This window comes from Dromiciops gliroides, chromosome 3, assembly GCF_019393635.1.
Source record: "Dromiciops gliroides isolate mDroGli1 chromosome 3, mDroGli1.pri, whole genome shotgun sequence".
NCBI classification, from domain to species: domain Eukaryota; kingdom Metazoa; phylum Chordata; class Mammalia; order Microbiotheria; family Microbiotheriidae; genus Dromiciops; species Dromiciops gliroides.
This window is the reverse complement of record NC_057863.1, coordinates 332,853,451-332,867,414: the sequence shown is the minus strand read 5'-3', so window position 1 is coordinate 332,867,414 and position 13,964 is coordinate 332,853,451. Positions and strand designations below refer to the sequence as shown.

General features: G+C 40.2%; 1 protein-coding gene across 1 annotated transcript in view; it reads right to left on the bottom strand.

Annotated features, from left to right (window-relative positions):
• Positions 1–12,288, bottom strand: part of LOC122745940 — a 31,650-nt gene extending 19,362 nt beyond the window's left edge. Inside the window, exon 1 of the mRNA XM_043991399.1 lies at positions 12,160–12,288. The gene's annotated coding sequence lies outside the window, so the exon portion shown is untranslated. The remainder of the gene's footprint in view (positions 1–12,159) is intronic.
• Between the last annotated feature and the right edge of the window lie 1,676 nt (positions 12,289–13,964).

Below are 13,964 nucleotides of genomic sequence, written 5' to 3'. Positions count from 1 at the left end.
AAGGGCTATAAAACTATGCATACCCCTTGAACCAGCAATACTACTACAAGATCTGCACTCCAAAGAGATCAAAGAAAAAGGAAAAGGACCTATATTTACAACAGCTCTTTTTGTGGTGTCAAATAATTGGAATTTGAGGGGATGTTCATTAGTTGGGAATAGGCTAAACAAATTATAGCTTATGACTGTGATGGAGTGCTAGCATGCTATAAGAAATGATTGGGGGCAGCTAGGTGGCACAGTGGATATAGCACCGGCCCTGGATTCAGGAATACCTGAGTTCAAATCCTGCCTCAGACACTTGACACTTACTAGCTGTGTGACCCTGGGCAAGTCACTTAACCCCCATTGCCCCACAAAAAAAAAATGATTAGGGGTAGTTTCAGAAAAAAAACATAGCTAGAACTATATGAACTGATGTAAAGTTAAGTGTGAAGATCTAGGAGATCATTGTGTACAGTAACAACAGTGTTACAATTATGATCAACTGTGAAAGATAGCTACTCTGACCAATGCAATGATCCAAGACAATTCCAAAAAACTAATGAAAAAGAGAATTTACAACCTTTGAGTGCAAATTGAAGTATAATTTTCTCACTTTCTTTTTTTTTGCAATATGTCTAACATGATACAATTGATATAATTTTGCTTACCTTCATAGTGGCTGGGGGAGAGGTGAGAGGGAGGAAGAGAATTTGGAACTCAATATTTAAAAAGAAAATAATATTAGAAATAAAGAAATAGGGGCAGCTAGATGGCACATTGGATAGAGCACCAGCCCTGGAAGAGGACATGAGTTCAACTCTGACCTCAGACAATTGACACCAACAAGCTGTGTGACCATGGGCAAGTCATTTAATCCCAATCGACTCACAAAAAAAATCTAAAAATTTTAAAAAGGAAACATATGTGCAAATATACATACATACATACATACATACATACATACACACATATAAAATTACTTTAAAAAGGGAATAGGGATGGGTTTGGGATGAAAGATAATGAGTTCTGTTTTGGCTGTGTTGAATTAAAAATGTTTCTCCAAAACCCTTTTGGAGATAACCAATAGGCAGTTGGTGATGCAAAAGAGGGACTAGGGCTGGATTTATAAATCTGAGAATAATTTGTATAGAGATGAAAACTGAATCCATGAGAGATAATGAAATCACTGAGAGGATATATAAAAGAAAAAGAAAGACCAAGGCAAAGCCATGGTAGACACTTCCACATAAGGAGTGAGAGATGGATAGCGATCTTTTAAAAGAGACTGAGAAGAGGGACAGCTAGGTGGCGCAGTGGAAAAGCACCGACCCCGGATTCAGGAGGACCTGAGTTCGAATCCGGCTTCAGACACTTGACACTTACTAGCTGTGTGACCCTGGGCAAGTCACTTAACCCTTATTGCCCTGCAGAAAACAAAAACAAAACAAAAGAGACTGAGAAGAAATACTCAGATAGGTAGAGGAATAATCAAAAGAAAAGACAGAGAGAATCCAAGAGAGGAAGAGAGACATCAGGAGGAAGGTGTGGTCAATGATAGCTAATTGCTAACATTGATATACTGCCTACTATGTTCCAGGAACTATGCTCAGCACTTTACAACCAGTATCTCATTTTATCCTTACAACCTCAGGAGGCAGGTGCTATTATTATCCCCATTTTACAGATGAGGAAACTGAGGTAGATAGAAGTTAAATGACTTGCTCAGGATCACACAACTAACAAATAGCTGAGGCCAGACTGGAATTTAGATTGTCCTGAATCCCTATGAAATATCACCTTAAATTATGGATCCTGAGGAATTCAGGAAGTGATCCTATGAATTCTGTCTTCCAAAGTGTTAGCTATAATCTACTTTGCATCATTCAAAAATTTGACAAGCACATCAGCTATATCCCCATCCAAATCACTAAAATCAGTGTTGAAGAGCACAGATCCCTGAGAAACTACAATAAAGACTTCCCTTCACATTGACATCAACAATGATTCATTAGTGGCTCCTTGGTTCTGGCAACTGCCCATTGGTTCATAACAATCTGTTCCAAATTTACTTACGTACACCATCCTCCAGCCAATATCTTTCCATTTGGCCACAAAAATAGCATGGAAACTTTGTCAAATGCTTTGCTGAAATCTGTGTAAACTATATTTATAACATTCCTTACTCAACAAATATCATTACCTTGTCAAAGAAGGATATGAGGTTAGTCCGGCATGTCTTGTTCTTAATGATGTCTTGATGACTCTTTATGGTCATTTGTTTTTCTAGATGTTGACTGACCATCTCTTTAATATGTTCAAGAATTTTTATAGGAGTACAAATCAAACTCACTGGTCTATAATTTACAGACTCTACCCACTTCCATTTTTGAAAATAGGAACATGTGCCTATATCAAGTCTTTCTGAACCTTTTTATGATATTTAAAAAAACACTGACTGTGGCTCACACTATACATCCTTTTCCAGTGCCCTTTGAAATATGGTCTACTAAAATCTTTTGTGCATGTCACACTATACCCAGATTTCCTCTCATTCTGTATCATATATACATATATGACATAGATATCTATAGATAGAGTGGTTCGTTCTTCCCAAGGTAGCCATCCCTACTTCAGAAAATAGTTCTTTATTGAACAGTTACTTCAGAATAGCTGCTCCCCTTGTCACTTCCTCTGCCTCCTGAAGGATAATAACATTAAGATAAGTCAAGAATGTATTAAATGTTCTGCTCTTCATTTTACTTCAACTTTCATATTGCTCTTTTAGGTGAGCAAAGTGCTTTCCTCACAATAGCCCTGGGAAATAGGTAATACAAGTATTATTATCCCCATTTTGTAGATAAGGCAACTGAGACTGAGTGTTTAAGTGGTTTTCCCAGTGTCACCTAACTAGGTTAAGTAGAATTCAAGCCCAGCCCTTCTGACTTCAAGTCCAATACTTTTTATACTATACCAAACCAGGAAAAAATCAGTATAAAGGACACCAAGAGTATACACAAAAAGGGAGGTGGTCAATAGTGTAAAAAACTACCCCTCAAAAGTAAAGGAGGATTAAAAAAGGGCATTGGATTTAGATCATGAAGCCATATAGTATTTTATAAGGCAGCGTGACACAGTGGAGAGGTCACTGAATTTCGGAGTCAGGAATACCTGAGTTCAAATCATACCTCAGATACTCAATAGCTACTTGACCCTGTGGCAATTATTTAACCTTTCTGTACCTCACTTTCATCATCTGTAAAATGAGGAAGTTGTAGCTGATGACCTCTAAGCTTCATTCTTGCTATAAGTCTACGCTCCTACAATTTATTAAACTCTTGAGGTCAGTGATAGCTTTTGACAGAGGAGTTTTGATAGATATATTTACAGAGAATGCTGTGGTTGTTGCAGGTAGGTTGAGAATATCTGCTTTAGGCAGAAAGAGATTTTCAGAAGAAGTACAGATAATTGAAGATACACACACACACACACACACACACACACACACACATACACACACATCCTATACTGCATAAGGCCACTGAAGCAGGTTTGTGATTTATTTCCCTATTTCTTCCCCTTTTCCAGGTAGTCTGTATTACACACCAAGGACAACATGGTTTCTAACTTTTTGTCAGTTGATCTTCACTAAAATGCTGTCACAGGAGGTGGCAGGTCTCTATTCGCTAAAGACCTTCCAGGAAAAGCCCGATAATCAGCTACTGAGGATATTGTAAAGATGGTTCTTATCTTGGCATTGGTTGGAATAGATGGCCTCTGCTAATGCTTCAGACTGAGATACTGTGATTGTCTCCATCACACTCCACTTCATTCTCATTGATGACCTGCACAGCAGAAGGCTATTCCTGCTGCTCTCTCTTTCACCTTTTCCTCTGAGATGCAGGCCAACTTGCCCTTTGAGCTCAAGTAACAAGTGGCAATGGCAGAAAGATAAGTATCACACACTTTATGTCAGTAAATGAAGAATCCTCCTTGCCTTTTGTCCATGCAGAAAGGATTCTCAGTCCTTTCTGGTTGGTGTTGGAACCATACCTCTGCTCACCAGTTCCCATGGCAGATTGCGATGACAAACCAAAACCCAGATCTCTTCCTTCTACTCTGTCACACTTTTTACAACATCACTGACACTGAAACAGCAGATCTAGTTGCCATCTCCTACATGGGTGAAATAAGGTCATTAACATTACCAACATGGGCATTCTTCGGCATGCTTCTAGCAAAGTCAGTTGCTGATCACTGTTACTAAGACTAAGACCACCACCACTGTTGGTGTGAAAAAACAAAGCTGTTGTCACCATACTTGATCAATATTTATAGTGAGACCAAACACTAGGAAAACATTACCTCTCAGAGGTCATCTAACCTAATTTTTATGGATGAAGAAACTCCAGACCCATATTTGTCCAAAATTACACATGGTGCAAGTAGTAGAGACAGGATTTGCTTACTATATGGACTGGGAAAACTCTCTTTGGGATTAGTATATAAGGATTTGAAGCTGTAGTATTCATGCTTTCTATAGGGTATATGTAGTTTATTCTCAACTAAAAAATATCAAAGCACTTTTGATAGTTAACTTCCACAACATTACAGAATACCAAATTCTATTCAGCCCTGGCTTTTAAAATATCCTCGGCTCTTTTCTGTGCACCCTAGAAGAATCTAGGGTCTCTACATAACTGGTCTCTGCAGTCTCCTCATATATACATGTGTTAATGAAACTGACTGGCCCAAGAAGATGGAGGCTTATTCATATTAATGAGGGAACTGGCTTGTGAGTACATTATTTATATCCTGCTGCTGTTGATACAGTAACAAGATACCTAAGATAAAGCAACCAGGAAGCACAGGTGTCCAGCTCCAGTTGCCTTAGAGACTTTTCTCCACAGATACTGTTCTTCCTCTTTTCCTCTAAGTGATGAAGACAATCAAACAATATGTGCCATCTCCTCTAAAAGACTGGACTATTTGAAAATATATGTAAGGGCCACCCATGCCACCTTCATAAAATCATCTTCTTTTTGGCCTCTGGTACTTCTCCCAGTCATTTCCTATGTATCCTATCTGGAATGGTCTCTACTATGATCATGCATTAATTTTGATTCATTGTGTCATTAAAGGTACATTCCTGAGTAGCAGACACTCTTTTTTTCTTTTGGTGAGGCAGTTGGGGTTAAGTAACTTGCCCAGGGTCACACAGCTAGTAAGTGTTAAGTGTCTGAGGCTGGATTTAAACTCAGATCCTCCTGACTCCAGGGCCAGTGCTCTATCCACTGGGCCATCTAGCTGCCCCTATAGCAGACACTCGAAGTGGAATCTCCGAACTCCAAGTCCAGTGTTCTTTCTAGAGAAGGGGTGTGGGGGGGATTTAAATATAGTTTCCAAAAGGACAATGGGAGGGGTTGTAGGGTAGCAGGCTTTTTAATGAGTAGACAGCAGAACTTATAATTTATTTGGGAAGGGAGCAGTAAAGGGATTGTCTGAGATAAAGGAGAGCAGGTATGAAAAGGTGGCACTAAGCTGAATTGGAGGGGGAGTTGAAAAGAAGTTGAAGGGAGAAAAATTTACCTGGAAAAAGGAGTGTATAATAGGAATGATAGAGTTGGAAGAGTGGAGGCACATATTAGTGGCAAGAACCATCGGGTAACTAGAATATGGGAAGAAGCCAGACACCAATTCATACATATCAAGCAAAAGGGGCACATCTCCTACAAGTGCAATGATAGTTGGCTATACAGACAAAAACCCATTAAAAGTACTGGCAAGGTCAGAAAACATTTAGTGCTTCTGCTTTTTGTCATGAAGAGAATCTTTGGATAAAAACAATCTAGAGTTTAAAGGGATCTTAGAGGTCATTTAGTCCTTTTATAGATGAGGAAACCATGGCCTGCAGAAATTAAGTTACCCTAGAGTAAGCAATTATATAATGTTCCTACTGTGCGCCAAGCACTCAACAAAGAGCTTTAGCAACCTTGCAAGGTAGATTCTGTTATTATCCTCATTTTATAGAGGAAACTGAGAAAATTGAGGCAAACAGAGATTAAGTGACTTACCAGGGTCACACAGCTACAAAGTGTCTGAGACTGGATTTGAAGTCAATCTTCCTGACTCCAGGTACTCTATCCATTGTGCCACTTAGCTACCTCAGTCACATAGATGGTAAATGGCAGTGCTGGGATTTGAACCTGGATCCAGCACTGATTCTATTAATGAATATCAATGAATACTATGTTATCATCAGTGACAGGAAAGGCTCCTACAGAAAGTGGCACTTGAAATGATTTTTGAAGGAAGTCAGGGATTTTAAAAGGTTGAGGTGAGCAATGTGAAGAAATGAATTTCAGATATGAGGGAAAGCCTCAGTTTATCACAATTCCCCTACCCCTTTCCCAATACACTGGTACAGTAGGGTTCAGTGAGCAAATAAGCTTCCCCTTCTTTTGGGGCCTACAGTCTGATAAAGTCCCTCAGCAAGATAAAGTCATGTCAAATAAAAGGGATCTCTGGTTCATCTAGTCCAGTCCTCTCATTTTACAAATGAGGAAAATGCACTTGGCCACAAGTCTGTCATTGAATCACCACATTTGGCGGGTGCTATGGGTGTTAGTGAACACTACACTATGCACTCATCCCAATCATTGCTCCAATTTCTAGCCTTGTTCAGCATTGCACCCTTTCTTGTTCTGTACGTTCTAATCCAACAGGAAGTAGCATAAGAGGCACATTACGAGTACAAATCCTACATAGAAGTTTTTCTACATGTATTTTTTGGCTAGGAACAGGATCCTGTCTTGTCCAATTCAAATGAATCCAACAACATTTTTTTACTATGTACTATTTGCAAAGCGCTGTGCAAGGCACAGCGGACAGAAGGACAAAAACAGCTGCTTGCCCTAAAAGAACTAATAGTATACCAGGGGATATAATATCTACACACACAGAGAAATTGAAGGTCATTTGAAGAGGGAGAGAACATGGACAACTAGGGGAATCAGGGAAGCCTTCATGGAGGAAATGGTGCCTGAAGGTCAGGGAAGAAAGATGGAGATTCTAAGAAGTAGAGGTGAGAAGGGTAGGCATTCTAAGCCTGTTGCTTATGTGAATTCACAGAAGAAGGAGTTGGTATTCTAAGTAGAGGGAATGGCTAGCATTTCAATTTGCCTGGAGCATAGAGTAAAGAATAATAATAACAACTAGAATTTATAATAGCTTTACTATCTGCAAAGCACTTTACCAACATTATCTCATTTTGTCCTCAGGACAACCCTAGTAGGTAGGTGTCATTATTATCTCCATTTTACAGAGAAGGAAACAGAGAGACAGAGATTAAATGGCCCAGGGCCATGAGATATAAGGGTCTGAGGGTGGATTTGAATTCAGGTTGTCCTGATTCCAGACCTAGGTTCGAAGGGAAAATAATAATAAATAAGAATAAAAAGGCAAACTGTAATCTGTAGCAGATTATCAAATGTCAGTTTGTTTTTATCCTGGAGGCAACAGGCAGCCAGTGAAGGGTTTGGAGTAGGGAAGTAACATGGCCATATCAGAGGCAGCTAGGTAGCACAATGGATAGAGAACTGGGCCTGGAGTCAGTTATCCTAAATTCAAATCTGCTCTCAGACACAAGCTGTGTGACCCTGGGCCAGTCACTTAACTCTCGTCTGCCTTAGTCTCCCCAACTGTAAAAATGGGGATAATAACAGCACCTACCTCCCAGGGTTCTTGTGAAGATTAAATGAGATATTTGTGAAGTACTTGCAGTCAATGAGGGCCCAGCTGGGACTGGATAATGCAAGATTATAGTAGACCCATTTGGAATTGTTCTGATTTCCTTTACATTTGTCCACATTGGCGGAGAAAGCAAATAGAGGAGGTAATCCAGGGCAGCACATAAATAGGGGAAGTACAAGAGGAAAAGAGATTCAAGGGTAGAGGTACATGGATGGATCGATTTATTGAAAGGTCTGAAGGGAGAAAAATGAGGCCAGAGCAGAGGTGATAGACTGGAAAAACAGGAAGGAGTAGAAAGACTGCAGGACAGATTATGAATAAAGAACCAATACCTGAAGAACAGAATTCAGAGGAGTTGGGCAGAGCGAGACATGGAAGGGAAGTATGAGAAGAGGAAGAAATTTTACTGTTCAAGATCATAGAAGTGGCACATTGGAAATGATAATAAAATAGAAGGTATGACAACCCTGAAAGTGGCTAAGGCAGCTTGGAATGATCAGTTATGGAAGTTGAAGAGGTTGCTGAACTGGGAGGCTGAAGTGTTTGAGTGTACACCAGCAGAGTTTGAGATGGGGGAAAAGACTGTAAACAAAATGCTGAAGTGAATTGGACCTGCTAAGCATTTCAGAATATAGGAAAATCTGTAAGGAGAGTGACTATGATTGAAATGGTTTATTAGAAACAACTGAAGTGCATTCAAACAAATACGCTTACAGCCAGTAAGCATAATCAAGAAGCATTTATTAAGCACCTTCTGTGTGCCCAGGACTGTGCTAAGTGCCAGGGGTACAAAGAAAGGCAAAAGTCAGTCTCTTGTCTCAAGGAACTCACAGTCTAGGGAGTTTAACCTCCTTTAGCTCATATGAACAGAGTAAACTAGTTGATCTCTGAGATCCTTAATAGTACTAACATTTGAATTTCTGTGAATTTCAAGGACAAGCACCCTTTAGAACTAAAGCCAAACACTATTATCAGATACTACTACCCCAATGGCCTCATTGAAGGTTTAAGGTCCTGAAGGCCTCAGAAAATCAACCTAGAAGTTAAAATTTGGTCGCTAAATTAACAAGGAGTATGTGTAGTGTTAGCAAAGACCTCAAAATACATTGCTGTACATTTATATAGAATATCTATTTCGACAAACACTATAAAATATTTATTTGCTTATTACTAAATAAACAGTTTATTAACTTAATATGGCTAAGGTTTGTGTGGAGTATATAAAAAATAATGAAGAACAGTCTAGAGATAGACATGCCTTGCTAGCTAATTTTTTCTTTCTCCATAAACATAAATATCACCTAAAGGGCAGCTAGGTGGCGCAGTGGATAGAGCACCGGCCCTGGAGTCAGGAGGACCTGAGTTCAAATCCGGCCTCAGACACTTGATACTTACTAGCTGTGTGACCCTGGGCAAGTCACTTAACCCCAATTGCCTCACCAAAAAAAAAAAAAAAAAAAAAAAAATATATATATATATATATATATATATATATATAATGATTTTTATAAACAAAAGTTGAGAACTATCTTTACATGTAACGGAAAAAATAAAATATCTCATAAAAAAAATATCACCTAAGATACTCTTCATTTGCGGGGGGGGGGGGGTCAGGGGGCAATGATGGTTCAGTGACTTGCCCTGAGTCACACAGCTAGTTAAGTGTCCAGTGTCTGAGGCCAGATTTGAACTCAGGTCCTCCTGAATCCAGGGCCAGTACTTTATCCACTGTGCCATCTAGTTGCCCCCATACTCTTCATTATAATGTAGATTAAGGTCATATTCAAGGTTACACAGCTGGTGATGGAGATTAAGAATCATTGGGATACACTGGACTTCATAAAGCCTCTTGGCTTAGGTCCCTGCCTACAAGCAGGGAACTATTTAAACTATCCAAGAGATAGCTGCCAATCTGATTTTTAGGGGACAGGGATCACAGAGGTGCTCCAGGTAGTATCTTTCAGTATTGATTCATTTTTAGAGTTAGGGAAATTCTCATGTCTTATTTATTGTGGTGTGATGGAACAAGGCAAGATCTGGAAGCAAACCGGAGTTCAAGGAAAAATGCTGCTAGTTTGGCTTGGAAAGAACAACTAACTGGTCAGTGTCCTTCTTATGAGAATTCTTTAGATATTATACTTGACAATAAATTATACCCTTACCAATTTATCAAATTGATGTTATTTAGTGGTTTCAGTTATGTCCAATTCTTTGTGATCCCATTTGGCAAAGATACTGGAGCGCTTTGCCATTTCCTTCTCCAACTCATTTTACACATGAGGAAACTGAGGTTAACAGTGTTAAGTAACTTGCCCAGGGTCATACAGCTAGTAAGTATCTGATGCCAGGGATACAAAGAAAGGCAAAAGTCAGTCTCTTGTCTCAAGGAACTCACAGCCTAGGGAGTTTAACCTCCTTTAAGCTCATATGAACATCTTCCTGACGCCAGGCCCAGCACTCTATCCATTTTGCCACCTGGCCTGCCCCACACCAATTGATAATTCCCTCACTAATTTCCTTACCAAGTTCCCTTTCTTTTGTTCATGCTAAATAATCTGTTCCTTGGAGTTTGTCAATCTTTTCATCATTTTTGATTTCCTGCTCTCTGGATCTTCTCCAGTTTTTTTTTCCCCATAAACCCCTTTAATTACTAACAAAACTGTGCACAATACTTTAAATAGAATCTAACATGCTGAGTATAGAGGAAAGATCACTTCTCAGTCTTGGTATGTCTTATTCCTTTAATATGGTCCAGTAGCCTCTCCATTCAGGAAAATAACATTATTATATTATTTATTCAATATGTGACTTAATAGATCTCAAAAGTATTTTTCTGTTGTTTATGTGTCAAGCCCAATCATCCTCTAAAGTGAAATATTGTCAACTGCAAAACAAACAGATCTTAATCCCTGAAAGACCTCTCTGAGCCTGGGTTTCCTTATCTTTTGTAATAAAAGGGTAATATTACCCACCCCACCTACCTCACAGGATTGTTGTGAAGACAGGTTGAAGTGATGAATGTGTAAACACTGTGAAAACTGACAAGGGCTAGACAAACATAAGGGATCTTCCCCTCCTCTGTCAAATACACAATCACTGACCATTTGCAAAGTGCTTTTCTCCATGTCTGCCCTTGGTAAAAGGGAGAACTTAAGAGCTAAGACAACATTGCCAAAGACCTCCCCTCAGCCACCACCTATCGGTTCACAGTGTGGTAATGATGAAATAAATAGCTGATGTAGCCTCTCAGGGCAACCTTTCCTTGGCTCTTTAGGGACCTCCCTTATCCCATAATGCCTGGGTTTCAATCTACTCCATAACACAAGGACCCTAGGGACGGAGGCAGCAGAAATTACCTGGGTCTTTGTCTTCTAGTTTAGGAAGGCTCGGTCTTACATAGTTCACACAGGAGCTGGTTCATAACACCTAAGGCAGGCGTTCTTAACCTGAGGTCTGTAAACTTAAAAATAAGTTTTTGGCATCTATTTCAATATAATTTATTTCCTTTGTAATCCTATGTATTTTATTTTGTGCATTTAAAAAACATTATTCTGAGGAGTCCACAGGTTTTGCCAGACTGCCAAAGAGGTCCTGGACACAAAAAAGTTAAAAACCCCTTGACATAAGGCATGTAGAACCACCTTTATCCCCTTAAATGGGGACCTCTCTTCTTCCTAGAAACAGAGAATGAAAAGCAGAAACAAGAAGGAAAGGAGAATAAGAACACAGAGGGGCGATTTGTGCTTGTTCTCCATTCACTCTGAGCCCCTGAGGTCTACCATATCTGTCTTCTGAGCTTTATTACTCTGTTCCAAGCTCCAAAGTCCCTAGCCCCACTTCAGAGAGTGGTGCTTTTGTTGATTATCAGCAACTCCCATGCACAGCCCCCAAATAAAAACAATACAAGACATGTCAGCCCAGTTTCCCGTCCTGAGTTTCTACCAAGTAGGCTTGAGTACCTAACAGAGAGGGGAGAGAAAGGGGAGCGGGGAGTATCCGAATGCTCACTCCCATTTCTTTGGAGTCAAAAAAGGGGAAGGGAGGAAGGAGGGGGAAGAGGGAAGGAGAGATGAAGGGGAAGTGGGACAGAGACAGACAGACAGACAGACAGACAGACAGAGACAGAGACACAGAAAGTATGGTAACATGGTAATTATAGGGATGGGATAGAGGGAATGCCTGCTTTGGAAGTGGAAGGCTGGGAATGGGGTGTAATCCATACCTTGATTCTTCTGTGAAAATCAAGTCTTATCCCAGGTTTCATGCCATCAAGTCCTACAGCAACAGCGACCAAAAAAGCTAGAGGTAGAAAATGATATGCATCTCCATTCTCGCCAGACTCCACTCATTCTCCCTATTCAGACTCCCGTACTATCACCTCACACTTACACAAACCACCTCATTCCGTTCCTGTTTTCTCTTTACCTGTTTCTGCCAGCCTTTCTTTTTCTTTCTGCTATTGCGTGTGTTTGCGTCTCTCCATTTATGTCTTCGCACAAAGGTCTGTTCCTCTTGTCACAGACAATAGCAAGTCCCTTCCCCACTCCTCCCCGGACATCGAAGCAACCCTTGGTTTTCACATCACCATGGAAACTTTGGAAAGGAAGGGGATGGGTGGGGAGGAGGCTGCTAAAAGAACTTGGGGACTTGGTGATTGGTTGGCAGGTGCTGAAGCATGAAGTCAACGAAGGGGGTCCATCTGGGAATGGGGAGCTCAGGGAAAGGAGCGTCACTAGAGACGAGAAGGGAAGAGAGGAGGCGAATTGTGGGAGGGAGGTGGAAAGAAAAGAGATAGTGAATAGAAATGGGAAAGCAAGGGATTGGAACCAGGAGAGGCAGCAACCTTGAAACTTGGATTTAGTTATAGATTGTGAGATTTTGTGAGCCCTGGACTGGAAGTTAGGGGACTTTCTTTTAGTATTACACCACCAAAGAATCTCTGTAAAAAGTCTCAACCTCCTCTTGATCGCGTTTTTAGAATTAGTAATCTACTAGCTTTGTGAATATGAGCAAGCCATTTCCTCCTCTCTGGGACTCAGTTTTCTAATATGTAAAAAGAGGAATGATGTTGGATCAGACGGTCTCTACGGTCCCTCCCAGCTATTAATCTGTGATCCCATGATCTTTGCCCTATCCACTCCACAGAGCTGTTTTGTGCCTAAACTGATAGTAGGTGTGCACACTTTGAAAAAATTGAAAAATGCAAATGACTTTATGTATGACCTCTCTGAAAAAGTGACCACAGTTTCTCCCACTCTGTCCTAACTGGTCTCTCCCTCTCTCCTTTTTTTTTTTTTTTTAGAATACAGAAGGAAAGAGGATAATGGATTGTTAAGAAGATTGAGGTGAGAGGAATAAAGGATATGTAAAGAATGATAGGGGAGATGTAAAGTGACGCATAGGAGAAGATAAATAGAAAAGGAAACAGGTATCCATTTTGATACCTCACTCCTTTCCTACCATTTCCTATCACCAGAATTCTTAACATACCCCATAGAATTCCATCTCTCCTTCTTTTTTTCCACAGTACTTTATCTACACATTTCTGTATTCTTAAGAAGGGGCTGGCTCTGCGAATGACTACTGTAGACCTGCTTTGTAATTATGGGTTAAATTATTTTCAACTCAACTGAATTCAACAAGCATTTATTAAGCACTTATTATGTACCAAACAATGTGCTAGGCAGTGGGAAGATGAAGACAAAAATAAAACAATTGTGCTCTTAAGGAGCACTGAGCCAAGGAGGGGGAAGGAAGAGGAACAATGCATATAAAAAGAAGTACAAAATGCATGGGAAGGAACACAAGAGAATTTTAGGGGATAGAGAGCACTAACAATATGGGTAAATCACAAAATGCTTTGTGTAGGAACCTAGGAGGTAGGCCTTGGGCTGATTGTCACTAGTTAATTCCAAGGGGGCAGGAGTGAGGAAAAAGGACATTCCAGGCATGGGGCATAGCAGGAGATGGAATGTCATGAATAAGTAGCAAGTATGCTGTTTTGGCAAGAGGGTAGAATCTATGAAGGGAGAGGTTAGTCTGAAGAAATAGGTTGGGACAGAGGGCTGCTAAGGGCTTTAAATACCGAACAAGGTTTTGTATTTTATCTCGTAGGCAATTAGGGTCCCCTGAAGTTTCTTAAGAGTGACATGGTTAGACTTGTGCATTAGAAAAATCAATTTGGCAGCTATGTGGAGCTTGGATTGGAGAGGAAAGAGGCTGAATGCAGG